This window comes from Aquila chrysaetos, chromosome 7 (genome assembly GCF_900496995.4).
Source record: "Aquila chrysaetos chrysaetos chromosome 7, bAquChr1.4, whole genome shotgun sequence".
Classification (NCBI taxonomy): Eukaryota; Metazoa; Chordata; class Aves; order Accipitriformes; family Accipitridae; genus Aquila; species Aquila chrysaetos.
Genome location: NC_044010.1, coordinates 16,937,102 through 16,956,089, shown reverse-complemented (window position 1 = coordinate 16,956,089; position 18,988 = coordinate 16,937,102). Strand labels below are relative to the sequence as shown.

General features: G+C 42.0%; 1 protein-coding gene across 5 annotated transcripts in view; it reads left to right on the top strand.

The window, feature by feature from the left end:
- Positions 1-18,988, top strand: part of HTR1F (5-hydroxytryptamine receptor 1F) — a 127,890-nt gene that overhangs the window by 98,637 nt on the left and 10,265 nt on the right. For 3 of the 5 annotated variants that reach the window (XM_041124828.1, XM_041124827.1, XM_041124829.1), the window contains 3 exons: positions 15,289-15,426; positions 17,569-17,702; positions 18,111-18,361. The gene's annotated coding sequence lies outside the window, so the exon portion shown is untranslated. The remainder of the gene's footprint in view (positions 1-15,288; positions 15,427-17,568; positions 17,703-18,110; positions 18,362-18,988) is intronic. The other 2 variants (XM_030019831.1, XM_030019832.1) reach the window with 2 other exon arrangements.

Here is an 18,988-nt window from a genome sequence, read left to right as displayed (position 1 = left end):
AGCTGCTGAGAGGAGAGATTCACCACTCTCCTCCATCCCTGCAGTTTTTGCTTTGGTGAGGGCACATGGCGTACAATAAACTCTCAGAAGTCCCTCCAGCAATGCAGGAGGTAGCAAAGGGTGATTTTTGTGCAGGCTGCCCAGCTCTGGCAGCAGGGGTCCCATCTTTGGCTCCAGGTGTCCCTTTCAGACTATGTCGTTTCCTCACTGCCCCCTACAACAACTTCTCCTGCTACCACCCTATGGCCCCCACAGTGCTACAAGGAAAGATACCTATTTATTTAATCTTTATTTTTTGTGTGTATATACACATTCTTCAATTTTATATATGTATATACAACCTTTGCACATAGGCACGTACTTCAAAATTATGAGCAGCAAATGCTGCACAGCCAAAGTTCCCTGCCTTCAAATGCCAAGGTCTCCCTAGTGATCCCCAATACTCACACATCTGCTGCAATTTCCTTTGAGGGAAACTTCTTTCATCCCAGAGGACATTTATTAAAATGCTGAGACTTTTCATTTAGGGCACTTTCTAATTAAACTACCAATCTTTAATGCTTCTGCCTTCTACAACTCATTGTTCTTTGCACAAGATAAGGCAGTCACAATTCATTGTCATTATAGAGACACATATGAGTTAAAAAAATAATTATATATATATATATATAATTTAGCAGCTTACAAGTTCATGTCCTTGAAGTTAGAAATACTTTTATAGTTTAATATAGGTAAATAGCCAGCCTTTGCTCTGTTAGACACAGACACTCAACACATCCCAATGTCCATGGCACGTTTTAAGAACATATAAAATCTCAAAGAATTTAATTATGTTGTTGTAGACTCACTAAAAGTTCTGTAGTTCCATAAATTGGGCCATTACCTCACATCTGAGATTTCCATATTCTCGTTTATGAGAAACTGATTATTAAAAATAGGATAAAATCCAAGTGGCACCATATACTATTTTCCAATTAGAAGAAAGAAGAAAAAGGAGAATTTTAATGTCAAAAGGATTACAGGAAAGGGCCTACCTTTTAAGCAAGGAGTTACACAGACAGGCTGAAATGAGATGAAGCATCAGTCCCCTATTGCCTCTCCACTGAGTTCCCTTTTACAAGGACAGCTAGTGAACCCCTACGGGATAAGTTCCCCAAGAGAAGTGATCTCGACATTAACATTACTACAAACACCCTGAAAAATACTTCTTGCATGCCCTTGCTCTGTTGGTTATCTTCATTGATGAATCATTGCAGCCCTGACATCCCCATAGCTTTCAAGCACTTCTACAACCTTCTTGGACCACTGTGTAACACCACTATAGACATGATAAATATTCTGCTTGGAAATCTACCTGCCAACTTTCTGTTATTGGTATCTTGGGCAGGATTCATTTCCTCTAGAGGTCCACACTGTGGATTTCTATATCTGAATTAGTCTTCCTAGGCTCCCTTAATAATCAATGGGGAGAAATAAGCACCTTCAGGCATAATTTATCTGACTCAACCAAAATATTTACTTCAGGATGAGAATAACTGTGCCCTAGAGATGCCTGCTTCTCTGTGTAGGGTGACAATTCAGGATTAGATGGCTGCATTTAGTCAAATAAATTCCACCATTTGTGTTTTAAAGCATTATTTTCCCCCCACGCTCCCAATGTGGAGCATGACACATGGGTACCGAAATCTTGCACAGTCATAAGGGGAACCTGTACACAATAGCATGCTAGAGTTCACCCTCTAAAGAGCTGCTCTTGTCTTGAGAGTACAGACTCAACATTTCCCAACAGAAGGAAATCATCAGTTTGCTCTAATTAATGTGGCTAAACATGTATACTAAAATGGACTTTCTCCATTTGCCACCCTTACGTTCAATAATTTGACAGAATACTTCATGCTCTTAGGTGCCTATTTCAATCCGAAACACTCGCTGAAGAGCAGATGTAGCTAATTGTTTCGTCTTAATTCACTTCCAGCTTGTTCTCTAATGCTCCAGCATGGTATTTTTTTAATTTTGAACACAGCAGAAAGCCCTCCTACAAGAAACACTCCTCTGAGATTCCCCATGGCGCTTTCAAGCCACATGTTACTGGTTTGTGTGGCGCAGGTTTTTTTGGTAGCAGGGGAGGGGCTGCAGGGACGGCTCCCGTGAGAAGCTGCCAGAAGCTTCCCTGGCTCCAAGTCGGACCCGCCTCTGGCCCAGGCCGAGCCCACCAGTGACGGTGGTCGCGCCTCTGGAGAACAGATTCAAGAAGGGGAACCTGCAGTGAGTGGGGGATTGGAACATGAGAGGAACCCCTCTGCAGGTACCGAGGTCAGTGAGGAAGGAGGGGAGGAGGTGCGCCGGAGGAGGGGATGCCCCTGCAGCCCGTGGTGGGACGGCAGGCTGTCCCCCCCCAGCCCATGGAGGGGAGCGGGGGAGCGGAGGCCCCCCAAGATGGCCGCGGCTCCATGGCAAAGCCCGCGCTGGAGCAGTGTGTGACTGAAGATCGGCCCGCGGAAAGGACCCACGCCAGGGAAGTTTGTGAGGAACTGCTGCCCACGGAAAGGACTCACGTTGGAGAAGTTGGTGAAGGACTGTCTCCCGCGGGAGGGACATGACGGTGGAGCAGGGGACGGGTGAGGAGTCCTCCTCCCCTGAGGAGGAAGGAAGGAGCGGCAGAGACAAGGTGTGGGGAGCTGACCCCAACCCCCATCCCCTGTTCCCCTGCGCCGCCGGGGGGAGGAGGCAGAGAGAGCCGGGAGTGGGCTTGAGGCGGGAAGGAGGGAGGGCTGGGGGGAAGGTGTTCTGAGGTTTGGTTTTACTTCCTGATATCCTTGTTTTGATTTGATTGGTAGTAAATTAAATTGATTTAGTCTCTTCCCCAAGTCGAGCCTGTCTTCTGCCTGTGACCCTAAGTGGTGAGTGATCCCTCCCTGTCCTTGTCTCGGCCCACGAGCCTGCCTTTATATCTTCTCCTCATCCCACCATGGCTGGGGCAGGGGGGAGTGAGCGCACGGCTGCATGGTGCTTCGTTACCGGCTGTGCTGAAACCACGACACCACAGTTCACAGATGAAGAAGCAATAGGAGGACATACACCACCTCCAGCCATGTTAGAGGTGCATGAGGCGGCTGTCATTCCCACCCACTTCCTGAGTGATTACATTTAATCCTTTTGACCAGTGCAGACAAGGAGACAGGGTGCCAGCTGAAGCTTGCCCCTTTGGGATTTATAACATGGGTGGCTGCTAGGGCCATTTGTCTCCAGCTTTTAAATGGGAATTTCCCAGAGGGAACACAGAGTGGTCGCTTTGGGAACCAGCTGAGTTTCCCAGTCCCCAAGTCCATTGTATTTAGCATCATTAGTGCAAAGACAGACCCACCTAGGTTTTATTTTGTCCATACACTCAAGCAAGGTACCACTATGTTAGAATAAATATTAACTGTGGATTTTTCTCCACTATGAGGACCTTAAGACAAGGGATAACTTTCTCTGACAGAAAAAAAGTGCTTTATGTTACTTTTAATCCTTCATCCACTTCTGCCAAGAAAGACAAGCTTACTCAGTGTAAAACATGGACGTAAAGATCAGCCTAAAAGAGGAAGCTGCCAGTGTTAAATGTGTTTTAAGACAGCCTACCAACTACACGGATTGCTCCAATTTTCTTTCCTCAACTTCATGTGCGTAGTTTGCTTGCTGAGGTGCCAGGTGCGCTAAGGATAATGCCAGATCCCTTTGTGGCCTTTATGCAAGCATGTGGCATGGATAACCTGCCCCAGCACAACACTGGTGATGCCTCATCTGGTGCTGGGTCATCTGCCACCCTTGGCAGAAAAGCTCTTTTCTGGTCCCACTGCTTTCAAACAATACCTCTTGCCAACAGCACTGAAAACAAATGTGTGTCACAGTTTAGCTTCAGCCATCTGAAATGGAAAAGGGATTGACTTTCTAGTTAAGCACTAAGCTAACTTGGCAAGGAAGAGAATGTGGCCCTTCAAAGCACAGTTATTTTCAGCCACAATCTTGTTTCTGGAAAATTAATTTTCTTGCTAGAGAAAATAAGAGCTGGAGAGAAATCTTACAAAAATTATTCTTCATGGATACACTCTTGAGTTACATCTTTTTATGTAAGAGACCTTCAACCTCTACCTCTGCTTTGGGTACAAGAAAACCCAAGGACATCCTTCTGTCTTATTAGCCTTAAACACATCAAGGAGTACTTAGTCAAAGAATTTTTCCACTGGCTTTACTTGGAGAGACGTTTACAGCTGCTGACCAGCTAAATTGTGTTTAAGTTATTTGTACTCTGTTTTCTTGTTGCACTAGCAACTAAGAAAATTACTGCAGCCTTATACAAGGCATGATGAACATTTTGATTTGGTATGTCTGAATCCATGTTCTTAGAAGTTTAAGGCACTTAAACTTAGATGGCCTTTCCTTGTAAGAGACACCTTTTGGCAGGGCAATTGTAATGGATCAGTTAACAGGTTCAGCATTTGATTTCAATTCACCCTGCACATCCATCAAGGCTCCTAAGCACTGGTGCTTTATGAGAGCAGGTGTCTTCTAACTGCCTGAACAGCTGGCTGGGAAACAAGTGCTTACACCTTCAAAACTCATCTACAGTTCCACACCTGAGTGAAATCATAATTGCTTCAAGATAAAAAACATTATAAATGCAAAGTACCACTAAGAAGAGTAAGTCATTCTTAATGGTAAGCTCCTTGTTTCAAAGGGCTTTTCAGCATCCTAAATGCCCATTATATTTCCACCTGGTTCTCCAGGCTTAATAAATCAGCCAGTGTTTTCAGTATTCCCCCTTACACTCATAAGGCCCACATTGTACTTTCTCCATCAAAAGAAGCCCTCAAGAAGTTCAAGCAAGAGCTAACAAGGTCATCTGTAATCTTTCTGTGCACTTAAGCTGGGTTTTTACCTTATGGATCAGAAGCACTGGACATGAAAAGCAAATCTCCTACCCAGAAGATGCATCAGGAATGATTTGCTGCTGGGTTCTCTGCTGCAGAACTAAAGGACAGTGCTCAATGCTCAAATTACTTGCAGACTGTACGGAGATTGGCAGGGGAAATGTAACCAACTCACTGCTGCCAATTGGTATGGATGGGGAAAGAGCCAAATGGGAGCATTTGGTCAAATTGCACAGAAAGATATCCTAAAAGCTGTACAAAACAGAGGACTGAGCTCGACTTGTCCTCAAGACACTTTTGCCACTAGAGCAAAAGGAAAGTACTTAGTCTACCTCTCCTGGAGCACTAAGTTATCCTTTTTTTACATTGCTTTGCAGCTAAACCAAAAGCCAAAAACATGTCTTTAACTTCACTAGTTTCTGTGTTTCTAGTACATGAGGAAGGAAATAGCGGGACAGGAAATATTCAACTTCTTTCCCTGATCATAGATACTCTGTTGCTAATATCATCAAACATCTGAAAGGTTAATAAAAAAAAGCCAACCAATTAAAATGTCATGTACCGTTGGCAATCCAGATGTCCAAACTCAGAAAATCTGTATAATTAAAGCTATATGTATGTGAATTTTCCATCACCGATCATTATTATTACTATTATAATTCTATGTACTGAAAGAAGGGCTACATCTCCCTTATAGAGAAGGTTTATTTCATTAACTCCATCTGTATACGTAGAAAAATTGCAGTAGTGCCTAGAGGAGCAGGGGCACCATTAAGCCTAGGTATTGAATATACAATTGAACAGATAAATACAGTCCCTGACACAGTGTTTGCAATATAGCAGATGAGGGAAATACTATTAAACGATACTTAATTCTTTTAAATCACTACAATTTTAGATACTTAAGTATAACATTTCCTAGGGTTGATACTCAATTGCTCTAAATATTTAACCAAGATTAAATGTCCTTTAAAGACACGCAGGAAGTCAACTAGATGTTGAAAGGCTTTCTCGAAAATTGGTACATGAGGTTCTTTATCCTGTTTCATGAAGAATAGGAGATCTTTATGAGCTTTTCTCTGGTCATAAACAGAGCTTTAGGAAGAGCAAGCAGTAGATTTTATGCCTTTTGGCTAAAGTTAATAAATATAGGCAGTCTTGGTTGTCTTTTCAAACAACTCTCCTATATATGACTATAGCAATAGCACTAGAAGCTTCTTTATAGCTGGTAAAACATAATTTTTAACTGCACAAAACAATGTCCAGAAGGAGGCATTTGGATTCCTCACCCCCTACCAACTGAATTGTTAATTCTCTAGCATCTGTAGCATACACAGAGGAATAAAAATACCCTGATTGAACAGGACACAGGATTTGAACATGCCTTTAAAGTTCTGATCAAATGGTCTTAAAGGGCAGTAGACTCTTAGATGAAAAGCAAAGGCCTGAAACAGCAAGAATTGCTCAGGCTGACATTTTTACTGTAGTCAGAAGAAAGTTCCTGTGCTCATCAGTCTTTTTTTTGACAGATAAATGATCCAAATATTGCTTCTCCCTGGGGTCCCAAGCAACATTTGCAACATTCTTAAAGGCAGTTACTTTTTAGCCTGCCTGCTCTGAGACCACACATATAAACATGTAATAGCATAGCTTATGAAAACTTTTCAAAGGCAATTGCCTTTCCTGTGACACACCTTTTGCGAGTTTTACATAACTGCTTTTAAAGTGCAAGTGCAGTAATCATCATCTATGGTAAACTGAGAATATTAAAAAGACCTCTTCCCATACATAAGTCATTGCAATTTATAACACCATTTTTATTATCAACTTGCAATGCAGCCACCCCATACAGCTGAAGAAGCCTGAAGAAATAACTGTTGTTATTTTTATTCTTATAAGATGAAAGTGGCACATGTAGTTGCAGTCAAAAACTGAATACATCTGTTTCAGACTGGAAAATAACTTCGTCATGCCATGGAATCAAGCAAATTAAGAGCCCCCGCTATTGATTTCCTAAACAGATCTCCTCCCAACAATTATACTGCAAACTTTTGTTAGCACAATACCATCAATGATGCACTGAAGGAAGCCGAGCTTCCTTCTAAGGCGCAATTCTTACCTACACAGATACTCAAGAAAGCACACTCAACAACAACAACAGCTGAATAAGAGGTCACAAGTACCTCTTCTCTACTCCTACATGTTAGTAAAAGAAGACCCTCCAAGACACCAACTTCTTGTACTTTGATGACTGGTCAATATCCTCCCTCCGGATATTCTGTAACAACCATCACGGCAGCAAGGGTTTTCTAATTACGTTATGCGGAAAAAAAACCCCTGCATTATTAAGAAACAAACAGTTCTTTCCTTAAAACCTATTAAGGCTAACAGACCTTAAGCCTTGGTCTGGCAAGTGTTCAGCTAGACAAGGGAAAACACATATGATACTGTCAGTGGCACAGGGCAAGGAGCCCCAGCTGGAGTGCATCTATTTTTCTAGCTGGAAGGAAATTTCTGGGGAAAAAGGACTGAGAAATAATCGCCTTGTGTTCAAAATGCCTGATATGTCTGATGAACAAAACCCCTTTTTGTTGCATTTTGTTATCCCACCAGAAGGGGATGAGAGAAGAAAGAGAGAGGGATCTGCTGCTTCCCTGAATACAGCACTGCTAATAGCAGTCCCCTGAGGCTCCAGCTACTCACTGCAGATTTGTTTCAGAGACCCAAACTTGTAATAATCACTTGTATTTATAAGGTTACCTTGAGCAACGTACAAGCATTTGACTGTGCTAACATCTGTAAATACTGAGCATCATTTTATTTCAGGGTTGCTCTGCAGCACAACTTTCTGGGGATCATTAGTGGCACTCCACACCACAGCATCTGAGCAGCCTTTGATGAAATTAAATTGCTCTGATTAAACTAGCCCACAGTCAGACCAAAGGGCTCTAACAGATTATTTGAACTAGATACTTTCTAGCTTAAGTGCATTTTATTCCTTACTTCAGTCATTCAATTCCAGGACTATCCACACAGCTGACAGTTTTTAATATATTTATGAAGCACAAGTACTGGAATGTCCATTTTACATATAGAGACACTTAAGTCATTGATTCACCCAAGATCTCCTAGTACCTTTGCAGTCACAAAGGAATGGAAGGGACCCCACCACCCCACTTGGCACCAGCTGCTGGGCATCACGGGTTGTGTGGGCTCCTGGGCGTGTAGGGTGAATGCCAGGGTGGCAAGGAGATGCCCTAGTGTAGAAGACAGAAATCAGTTCAGGGAGGCGTGAAGGTGCCAGCACACTTGCTTGATCCACATTGCCCTGCTGCAGCATCCAACAGGGACCTTCCCAAAATAGTTTTGGTACAGATACCAACTTCTTCTAACTGAATAACGATGTCTAGTGTTTAAACTAACTCATCTATTTCTTAAGCCTGAAGAGGCACACAGTTGTCTAAACTGGGCAGAGGCAAACCAGCAAAAAGGGTGGCTGAGTTCACTGCATTGGGCAGAGGCAGCTGCTTTTGTCATGCATTACCCATATGAACAACCAGCTCCATCATTCTTGCTGGATATTGCTGCAGAAGCAGCAACTGCAAAAAGAACACACTTCCTTCCTGCCCTCCAACTTCAACACTGCTCACTACAGGAAAAGTAATTATCTGTTAATCATCACAGCAGTCAGAATCCAACATAAAAGCAGCAGATATATAAAAAAAAAAAACAAAACAGACCATGTCAGGTACCCATTTATCTAAATTAAGATCTTTATCTATTTCAGCCTGGTAAGGAGGGTAAACCTAGTGATCCCATTAAACACAGCTGAAACACATCTTAGAGCAATGTTTTTCATCATAACAAAATGTTAATCTAATGACCCTGTACCATATTTAATGGTTATCAGAAGCAGTCAGATTTTATTTTGGGGGTTGGTTTGTTGTGGGTTTGTTGGGGGTTTTTTTCCTCGTTTGGGGGGACGGGGGGGCTGTTTTTGTCAGGGTTGGTTTTGGTTTGTTTCTTTCTTCAGTGTCTCATCTCCAACTGAGATATATGAGAAACTTTCATGGCATTTAAAGGTCTGCAGCATTTTTTCCACTGCTAACTGAAAACAATAGGGAAGCAAGGACTTCAGTACATTTGAGCATTTTTCCCTCCCACAGCACCATCTCAAATCACATTTTCTGAAAGCTCCTATGGTGTTTGTTATAGGGGTTTTTTTTGGTTTTTTAATTAAAAGTCAGATTTCGATTAGTGGATGAATAAATGGTTATGTCTGTGAGGTTTTCTTCCATGCAGTGCTGCATACTTTCTAGTGAATTGAGAGTATTGACAGTCAATATTGTGGTCAAAACAGGTCATACTGGAGTAATCAAAAGAAAAAAAAAAAGGTGCAATCTTAATAAAATGTTATTTCCAACACAACAGATTCTCAGATTTTAGGACAAAGTTAGCTGCATGGCCTAAATTAGCTCCTAATGCCTCCTAATGAAAAAAAAATTCATTATCAGAAACAAAGAGAACAAAGCAACTGGAATAAACTATTTGCAGAAGGAAAATATTGTGATTGCTTGCCTGGATCTAAAGCAATCCATTTGAATTATCAGAAAGGATAATAAATGTTGCAGTAGAGGTCAAGCAACAGCAAACCTGGGAACTGCAGCTAATGGTGTTGGAACTTTTCAACACCAAAATGCAGAGTTAAACACCTACAAACAGATGGAGCTTCCAAGTAAAGACAATATATTTGATTTCTTCAGATGTTGGCAACCAGATTCATTTTGTCTGTTCCAACAGCTTTTCCAAACATAGCAAGTCACTGACCAGACCCTGAGGGCTCATTTATCCCCCTGCTAAGCAGGGGCTGTACCTTGGCGGTGGAGAGGAACACACACCCCTTGCACACCAGCACCCAGGCACAGACAGCAGCAGGAGCAGCGGGAGTTGGAGCTTGCTGTGCTTTAACAGCAGATGCAACAGGGCTCCCACCCTCACAGGGGCTGAAAGTCTTACTGGACCCCAAATAACCACCCACAACATTCAGGGACTAATGCCACTGCTGGAGGGCAGATTCTTCCCCATCCCTCACAGTGCCTGGGTGCATAGTGGCCTGAGTGCACAGTGCGGCCACCCCCAGGCAACACCCCAGCCAGGGCAGAGAAGCAGAGTTTTCTTGCCGGAGGGAGTAGGGGCACTCACAGAGGTTATAGATCTCCCTAAATGCAAGGATATACATGTGAACTGCCTACAGCCAAAGCGCACCCTGCCACCACCCACTCCCAACCATCATGTCACAACTCCGGAGTGCCAGGCAAACAAAAAAATTTATTTGGGTGCCCTTTTGGATTGACCAAGCATGCTTTTATGCTGGCTGTTGTATAAATAAGTGACCATAAAGTTACAGCAGTTCCCATCCACATCAGACAGGAAGAGGCTGCACTGGCTCCCTTACCTGAGATATCACTGCCTGTTCACAAACTCCCTCTCCTGGTTTGTTTTTTTCTGGTGGGTGTTTGTTTTACTTCAGGGTTTTGGTGGTTGGTTTTGTTTTATGGGTTTTTGTTTGTTTAAAATGCATGCTCCAAAGAAACCACACCACAATCTTCAGGACTTTAATCTTCAAGCATTGGAGAGGGAGCTCACATCCCACAGGACTTATGTACTTAGACAGTCCTTACATTCTGCAGTGGATTGAGCCCAGTGGTCTTTTTTAGGATTTGCTACACTACATATTATATCACAAAGGTGCTGTAATATAGCTGGATGGGCCATATAAAATTACTGTCATCAGCTCGTGATTTGGCTATTTCTCCTCATGCTTGCTAATTTTACTTGAGGCCGTAGATACTTATGTTAACTGATCAGAGAGCACCCTCTTTATGTATGCGTAACTGCCTGTAGCTAGATCTGTATCTTTTTAAGAAAGCCTCTAAATCTTGGGACTATGAGGGGATATGTTTGATATATATGACCTAGCTACATCCTAAAGATTGTGAATCAAGAAACAAAAAGGTAAAAAGAATCCCAGAATGTAATGTCATCATTTAATGGCTAAAAATGGGAAAAATTGAAATTAGAAAAAGAAACAAGAGACTATACAGATGTGGAGACTCACCTGAAATATGTTCATTGCTCCTTTCCAGAAGGGTTAACATTAAAATATTCTTCAGCTTCAAAGAGCAGAGATTCATTTTAAGCACTAAGGAAATGTAGTTTTCAATAATGACTTCTTAAAATAGAAAACATAGTAATGACGGGCAAAAATACGATGCAATGTATACCTGTGTACCTGCATGAGGGCATACAGTGTGAGACCCTGTACTATATTTCTCATTACTTGTCAACAGTCCATTGCTGTTAAGTGTTAAAAGCCTTTTTTCATAAATTTCAGCAACTTCAAAGGGTAAAACTGAAAAGGCATTTTAGCAGAGAGCTTGAAAGTTGTAATTTGGTCTTTTCCAGTCTCCTGGTAGGAAAAAAAAAAAGTTTCTCATGCTATAGTCCATAGTTAAATCCTCCGGCTTCCCCATGTGAGAGTTGGGCTGTAAGCAATGCAGGGAAAAGTATTCAGCATTTCCAACAGTGCTAAGCACAATGCTGCTCCCATACATAACAAACAAGCCAGATCATACAGAAGCAATGGCTCGCCTTTGATTTTTCCAGGCCTCTTCCAGTCTCTGAAGATCAGCACATTAACCATTTGCCTCTGTCCTTTACTCCTGCTTTTTACCATGTTATTATGTGTAAGCACATCTTATAATCTTTATCTCTCTCAAACTACAGGGGCCATAGACAGCCTACAATTGCAGAGAATCCACTGGAGGTTTTTGAACTCTCCTAAAGCAGTTCAGAGTACTGATGTGCCTTCTACTCATTTGGGCAATTAGATACAGTCAGTTTAATGTTTTTCTTCACCACCAAATTAATATTACATGTTGTCATGTGCAAGTACAGTCAAACACCTTTTTTTAAACAGTCCTTGTGAAATATTTTTAAATATTGCAACTATACACCAAGATTACAAAGAAATGTTCTTATATAAAAAGACAAATTTCATTTTCTCAGCAAACAACTTAAGGAGAAAACAGCTGCTAAAATTATTGCTTCTTTATGTTAGTATTATAATCTAAATCTAAAACAGCTTTGCTCAACCGTCTTTTGAAACTGCGTACTTTTTTCTTACTCAGAAAACAAAGAGCTGAAGTACTATCTACAAGCATCCCTAGGATAAAGTAGTATCTAAACTTCTCTACGGCGTTGAAAGCTTTCATAATCACAAAGTTATGTTTTAAAAGATCTTAGAAAGCCAACGTCAGTAGATTCTTAAGGGGGGGGGGGAACAATAACAGTAAAAAAACACCCTTGAAATTTTGTTTGGAAATAGTTTCTTAGGCTTATCATTTAGGATTCTTTAGCTGCATTATCAATGAGAACTTTTGGGGATCAGCTGATACTGCATAATCTTGTTAGACAATTGCTGTCTGTACTGAATTCCTGGGACAACAATAAGGTTGTTTTTCATAATTAATTCTGAATTATCTGCTTAAATTTTAAGAAGCCATTCACAGTCATCTGTGCTCTGTGTCAAGTGTCACAACTACATCGGAATTATGCAAACGAAAAAAAGTTGTGTGCGAGGGTCTGTTATTTTCCTATCAGAAATGAAGATGAGTTCACAAAGTGTTAGAGAGCTTAAGACCTTATTTAGTAATCACAGTGTCTGCAACAGGAGACGGATCCAGGAAGCTTCCTAGGGATTCTAAATCCTTGTTTCTCTGTTTGGACATATTTTAACACTGTCCTGCTGCTATGAGCTTTCTTGGAACTGTTGTACCCCTAAAAATATACCCAAGGCCAAATGCTTCCAGGAATTAATCAGCAAGCTGTGATGCCAGCTGACCACAGAGACAGTCATTCTCTGCCAAAATGTGGTGCTGAGATCCCTGTCCTGACCACGCACAAGTCATTTCCAGACCAGCAGCTGGTCTGGGCCCAGCAGCGGCTGCTCCAGCTCGCCTCCTTCCCGTCCTTACCACAGCAGCCCACACAGAGCCAAGTAAACATGCCAGCTTGCTCAGACAGCCCAAAAATCCCAAATGTTGACTTCTACTGCACAGACATGCTATTTGGCACCCTGGTTCTTCAAAAAAATTACTGTATTAGTATATGTTCAATGTGATTCAGCAGCAGCGTGAGATATAGACGCACGCAAGTACTATGCGGGGGTAGGCACTCCAGCATTCCTCCTCCCCAGGCATTCCACTTCCTTAAGTTCTCCCCAGAACTTTCACATCTGATGCACTCTCCCCCATCTCCATAGCTCTCCTCACCACACACTTGATTTTATGTAGGCTGTCCTAGGACCTATTTTTCCAAATACTGGTACTTTTAAAGGGGATCATGTTGTAATGTAGTAATAAACTGAAGTAGAGAGAAAAGTATGCTCAAGAGCTGTAGAGTATTTTGAAACTGTGAAAAGGAAGAAAACTAAAGCCCAATCTGCACTAGAGAAGTTTCACCAGCATAACTGCATCCCGGATCTCAGACACAGGCCTGGAACAAAAGCTTTTTTGCCATTAACACTTACACCAATTCACTGAGTGAACTAAACTCTTCTGGCTAAAATATTCAGTTGTGTCAATGCTAGTATTTAAATCCTTAAAAAAATAGTAATTAAAAACCCTACACAACTGGAAAAGCATATGAAACCAGCAAGTTTCCTGTGGTGCTTATGGAGAGTCTCACTAGTTACCCGCCCACATTAATGCTCTGCCTCCACACAAGAGAAAGCACATACAAGAACGGCTCTGTGTTTTGTTATTACCAGCACTGCGACACCCCATGCAGAGTATAGCAAAAGTCATGTCCTTTTTAGTACAGACCTAAATTCAAAGGCACAGAATCTGGATTTTGGAAAGATAGCCCCCAGTCTAAGTGTACACAGTGGTGAATAAATCAATCTTTGTAGAAACATCTAAAAAACATTGCTGTGCCAGTTAAGAAGCACTAGTCTCAACAGTATAATTATACCTCTTCACTTCTTCACTATGTAAGATCTACCAACAGGAGTCTCTGTTTACCTATGAAGGAGGCTAATAGCTTGGATCTCTTACAGGTTGACACAGTACCACATGGTGTGGTTTCGAGTCCACTGCGAGTCAGTCCAACCACTGCAATCTAAACCAGCCTGCCTTAAGGACAGTTTAGTTACTGCTTCTAAAATGAAAACTCCTGGGCAGGTTCCCAGGTTGAGATTTTATCCAACAGCTCCAATACAGGACCTTCCTGTGCAAGTAATTCAGATCCACTTAGCAATATTTCCCCAGCCTTCCACCTGCCTGTTCAGAGCTCCACCTGTGCTCTCAAAGTTCACTTTCTCCATGCTAAGCTTTTGCATATCAGTTTCAAGAAAGACTCTGTGCATTACAGACCTTAACAAGACTACCCTCCACAGGCCACACTCGCTGCTTCCTTGGGGTCTGCAGTTTACCAGCATTTCAGACAGGAGAGGGTCTGTTGTGCCATTCCCCCATAGCATGTCTTTCTCTGTACAGTGGAAATGGGGTGGCAGCCCTCTGCACAGAGCAGGGCCCAGGTCCCTTTGCCACCAAGGCAAACTGCAAGAGCTTGCACCCATACTTGCCCTTCCCTTCCTCACCCCCTTTACAGGGTCTCTCCCTATGGCTGCTATTGTTCACTGGTAGAAGTCATCAGGGCAAGGCAGCCTGGCACCCTCTGATAGAAAGCATTTTCTGAAAGAAAAAAACAAACATTTCTCCACAACAAAATCTTTTCCCATGGATGCATCACTTTGGGAAATCTTTCAACAAATTCTGCCTGATTTTCTGGCAGCATGTAGATCCTTTCCTCTGTCTTTCCCAAGGAGACTGGAAAAAAACATTGAGTTCTACTTCTGCTAAAAAGTTGATGCTCTTAATTTTCCTCCCACTTCCAAATCCATGAACTTTAAGGACTGTTTTGTTTGGTTTGCTTAAAGTACTTCTTGGCCAGGGCTGCATGCACATCATTCAGAGGAAATGGCCTGAATTGTCTCAGTCCTGATAAAATATTAGAGAACTGCTGTTTAGTGCAAACCCAATGTAGAGTTTACTATCTGATAGGGTTATTCCATCACATGGATAACAAGACCTTCAGTCTATGAGATGATCAGATGAGGACTAGAACAAAGACAAATGACACCGTGAAAAGAAGTACAGGGAAAGACACGGGGAAGTATGCAGTAAAATAATCTTTGTAAAAAAGCATCAGTCTCCAAAAACTAGGCAGACACAAGACTGCAGATGATGTGAATTTTGCCATCTCACCAAATTGTAAGTGATTAACCACAGACTTGTACTGTTCTTGTGTCACACAGAACCTCTACTGCAGAGAAGGAGCACATTGATGCGTCAACTTCATTCCTCTTTCAACAAACTCTTCTGAGACCAGTTCTCCCTCAAAGCTATCCTGGTGAACACACAGCAGAAAAAGAAATATCCTACTGTTGGCCCAGGTAATAGTTTGAAAGTTATGTTTTCTTATACAGTAGACTGAAATAGAGATCTTTTCCAGAAAATTTTCAGTTTCAAACACATTTGAGAACATTGTTTTGTTACTGTCCAGGAGTAAACAAGGTAGTTTCTTCCAGTTGAATAAAAGCTTTCACATTTATTATATAATAAAAACCACATTTAAGAAAATTCGCAAGGAACTAAGACATAAGGTGCCCACATTATCTTAGAAGTCAGATAATACAGGAGCTATTTCAACAAAATGCCTGTTAACTAGAAAACATTTCATTAGGGGGTTTGGGGTTTTTTTGGGGGGGAGTGGTTAAGTTGAACTCCTCCTTGTAATAGAGTTTCAGAGCTAGGTATATCAGTGAAAAAGGTTTGCGACTTAGAACTGTGTACACATGTGTTTTCAGAGGGCTAGCAAAGAACACATGGCCCCAAAGCATAAGGATGAGTGGGAAGTGGGAGAAACAAGGCTGTGTTTTGTTACCATTCAAAGGAAGTAAAACTGACTCTCAACCTCCTTGCTCCAACGCTGCTTTGTGATTCCTACAGATTTCAAGCCCTTATCTGAAAGGCAGTGTTTTGAAACATAAGCAAAGCCATCCTGCATTTTCACCTCACTGTACAAATTTAGCTGATAATCATGAAAGCAAGCCACTCCTCCACAGTATGAAACTAGTTATACAAATTATATAGAGAGATGGGTAAATAGTCACTTCTTTGATTCACTGCCAATCCAAATAAAAACTTGAAACAAAAAACCAAATTAAAACCTTGCTTTTTCTTCAACAGAAATGAAATAAAATTTTTAAACATCTTTTCCTAATACAGAAAATTTTTGTTGAATAGAACATTTAAGGCTGTTAGAGGCAAACTAAAGATGGGTGCCAAAGAGTGGGGATAGGAAGTGAGTGGCCCACTCATGATACAGAGGGTCCAAGTTGAGATCCTGACCACCCATCTAAGGGGGCATCTGCCTCTAAGGACAGGGTGTTGACCACGTGGTTACATGGGACTTTGTCTCTCAGTATAGAATACTTGCCATCACAAAGGTACTGTTTTGCTCAGTGTAGAGCTCACACAGGGGGATGAGGTGCCCAGACACTACTTCATTTCTCAGATACTTGTTTACACAGCTCAGAACATCAGCAGCAGAAGAGATGGCAGGAAGCAGCTCCCACAGACACTATTGTCCAGGAGCTGGTTCTCTGGGGCTCTTCCACACCATATACAATATAAGAGGCAGCTATCCAGACCACTCTCCCAAGAGGTCTGGACTAGGGATTCAGACCAGCCTCAAATAAGAGAAGAAACTGAATCCCCTCATCTAATGAATTATAGAAATAAATCACTGCCATCTCCCCTGAAGAATTATGCATATGGGTCTGAAATTTTCCCTTTCTCCAGCCAACATAATCAAATTCATAACATGTGCACTCTCCAGTCACCCAACAACTGAAGCTGCATTTGGGAGGTGTGCTTACTGTTTTGTACAAGCAAGTCTGTCATCCTGTGGACCATGCTGTTCTTGCTGCTCCTCCTTCCCCCCTCCCAGAGGGCTGGCTCAGAAGCTGGCTTGCCTCCCCCCATCCCCCTCAGCTAGATTAAAACAGATGGCAGAGGGACATGAAATAAAGAGCAAACACAGATGAGTGACTAATTTTCCAAAAGGAGACAAAAAAAAAAAAATTAAACCCTCAACTTCAACATTAGAAGCAGCAAGGAATGCATAATTACTTTCTGAACACGGTTCTTCCTTATAAGCAAATCCAGCAGTTGCTACAGGTATGATGACAATAAGCAGGGGAGGTATCCTCCAGACAGGCTTGACAAGCAGCATAGGACTACACTGCAGTCCAAGAGATGCAAGTAGAGAACATGGCAAAGGCATCAAGGAGCACATCACAGACTAACCCCACCTATGTAGCAACCCTGCTTCCCAAGCAGGTTTTGCTGAGCACTCTGCTCCATGGTTACCTGGCTGAGTTTAAAGCTAGCTCAAGTGGTACCTTCCCGGGACCTGCAGTGACACCTTTGAAATGCAGGAGGCAAGGAGCTGCCCCCCTGAGACAGAGGTACAGGAATCCCCGTTATGTGGGGTTGTCACATTTGGGCTTGAAGAGTCTGGTATTTTGCAGACTGGAAAACACGGAGCACTTGGTAATGCTCATGAAGTAATGAAGCAAGGACCAAAGCCTCCTGGAGTGAGATGTGTCAAAGGAGTCACAGCCAGCATGCTGCAATTTATACAGCCTCAGTAGGAAACATGAAGGTGAGTTAATTACACCAGTGAGATGAGGACAGAAGCTATATCAGTGATTCACTCTCCCCCTTTGCCAGAGATTACTGCCCCCATTCTGTTCCTGACGCTGTTGGTGCTTGCATCTCTCTTACCAAGGCACAGAAACAGACTTTGCCATTCTGTAAGAAATCAGAGTGCCTGTGCTTAGGCAATAAATGCATTTGTGCATCTCTAAGCTGGAGACACCTATTCTCCAGGACTCTCAGATTTGTTTCCTTCATGTGTTATACTGATATTCAGGGCACACTGCAAAGCCTGTCTATTTACCCATGCTTCTCCTGAGAGGTGCTTGGGAGGCAGAATTCTGTATTATCTTTAGTTGATATTGTTTCAATTGATTTATCTGCAATTTTACAGTTATTTGTGGTCTGTTTCTAGAAATGAGTCTGTTGTGACCTTCTACAAGTGGAAATGATAAATAACACCAGTTAACAGAGACTCAAACAGCAAAACGTAAACAGCTTTTGCAATATACCTCCAGCTTACCAATACATTTCAAGCCCAGAACGTGCTCAGTCCCATGTACTGAGACAGTACCACCCAAAACAGTGACTCCAAAGCATTACTTCAGCATGCATATACAAATACTTGCTGACAGATTAAGAACTGGAAATAATGCTACCTCCTAGGTAAGTATCAGATACAGAGGGGAAAAAAAAAAGAAAAAAAGAAAGATTTTTAAGCATGCAGAAATGCAGACTGTGTAAGGAAAGCCGGCAACCTTGTGATTTCTGCATCGCACTTCAAACTACTGATAGACATCTACTTTGCATTCCAGGAATGGCAGGTTTGCAGCAGCTGCCTTCAGCTGGCAAGTGATTTCCCTTACAAACCTGCCAGTCACCCCTGCCTTGTCTCAGGGGATGCACTGTAGCTTTAGGAGCCTTAGAAAGAGTTATTGTGAGGAAAGAATTTAAGGACAGGACACTAAGAATCAAGTGAAAGTGCCCCTCTCCTCTTCCTCATCTGTTGGGACACTAGGGTTCAGGCTCAACAAAGTATATATCCCCTATCAGATCCAAGTACAAGCTCACCCTTCTTAAACAGATTTGTTTAATCCAAAGAGTATTATTTTCCTGTACTCGTGTTTAATATGATAGATCATTACTAAGCTAACTGTCATTAGTACATCACATGGTTGGTAACTAAAGACACACAGACATATCAGGAAGGATTTTTACAAACTCATAAATGCTGGTTTCAAAGCAATTTTAGTTCCCAAGCAAGGCTGGCACTTATAACTACTTTATCCTTCT